Consider the following 826-nt stretch of genomic DNA (forward strand, 5'->3'; position numbering starts at 1 on the left):
ATCATCATTTAACGTCCGTTTTCCACACTAGCATGGGTTGGACGGTTCAACCGGGGTCTGGGAAGCCAGGAGGCTGCACCAGGCTCCAGTCTGATCTGGCAATGTTTCTACAGCTGTTTCTAACGCCAACCACTCTGTGAGTGTAGTGGGTGCTTTTTATGTGCCACCGACACAGGCACCAGACGAGGCTGGCGAACGGCCACGATCGGATGGTGTTTGTTATGTGCCCACAGCACGGAGGCCAGTCGATGCGGTACTGGCTATGGCCACGTTTGGATTGCGGTACTGGCTACAGCCCACATATATATATATATATATTGCTTCGGCAATACTTATACTAAAATTGGAACGATACACAGAGAAGATTAGCATGGCCCTTGCGCAAGGATGACACGCAAATTCGTGGAGCGTTCCATATTTTTTTAAAGGTGGTGCTCCAGCATGGCCGCAGTCAACTGACTGAAACAAGTAAAAGAGTAAAAGGGTATATATATATATATGTATGTGTATGTATTTGTGTGTGTGTCTTTGTGTCTGTGTTAGTCCCACACCCCACCATCACTTGATAACTGAGTTGATGTGTTTATGTCCCTGGAACTTAACTTAGTGGTTCAGCAAATGAAACTGATAAAATAAGTGCTAGGTTTACAAAGAATATGTCCTAGGGTCAATTTCTTTGGCTAAAACCCCTTTAAGGTGGTGCTCCAGCATGGTCGCAGTGAAACTGAATGAAACACAGAAAAGACTAGAAAACATATAGACAACAGGCTTCTTTCAGTTTCCATCTTTGAAATCCACTCACAAGGTTTTGGTTGGCCCAGGGCTA

The 826-nt window shown here is 45.0% G+C and overlaps 1 non-coding gene across 1 annotated transcript; it reads left to right on the forward strand.

Moving 5' to 3' along the window:
* The first annotated feature begins 315 nt into the window (after positions 1 to 315).
* On the forward strand, positions 316 to 422 carry LOC115232069. Its single transcript, XR_003883577.1, has one exon. It is a non-coding gene; the product is annotated as a U6 spliceosomal RNA (small nuclear RNA).
* Positions 423 to 826: the final 404 nt, after the last annotated feature.

The sequence above is a fragment of the Octopus sinensis genome, unplaced genomic scaffold, assembly GCF_006345805.1.
Source record: "Octopus sinensis unplaced genomic scaffold, ASM634580v1 Contig19261, whole genome shotgun sequence".
Lineage (NCBI taxonomy): Eukaryota > Metazoa > Mollusca > Cephalopoda > Octopoda > Octopodidae > Octopus > Octopus sinensis.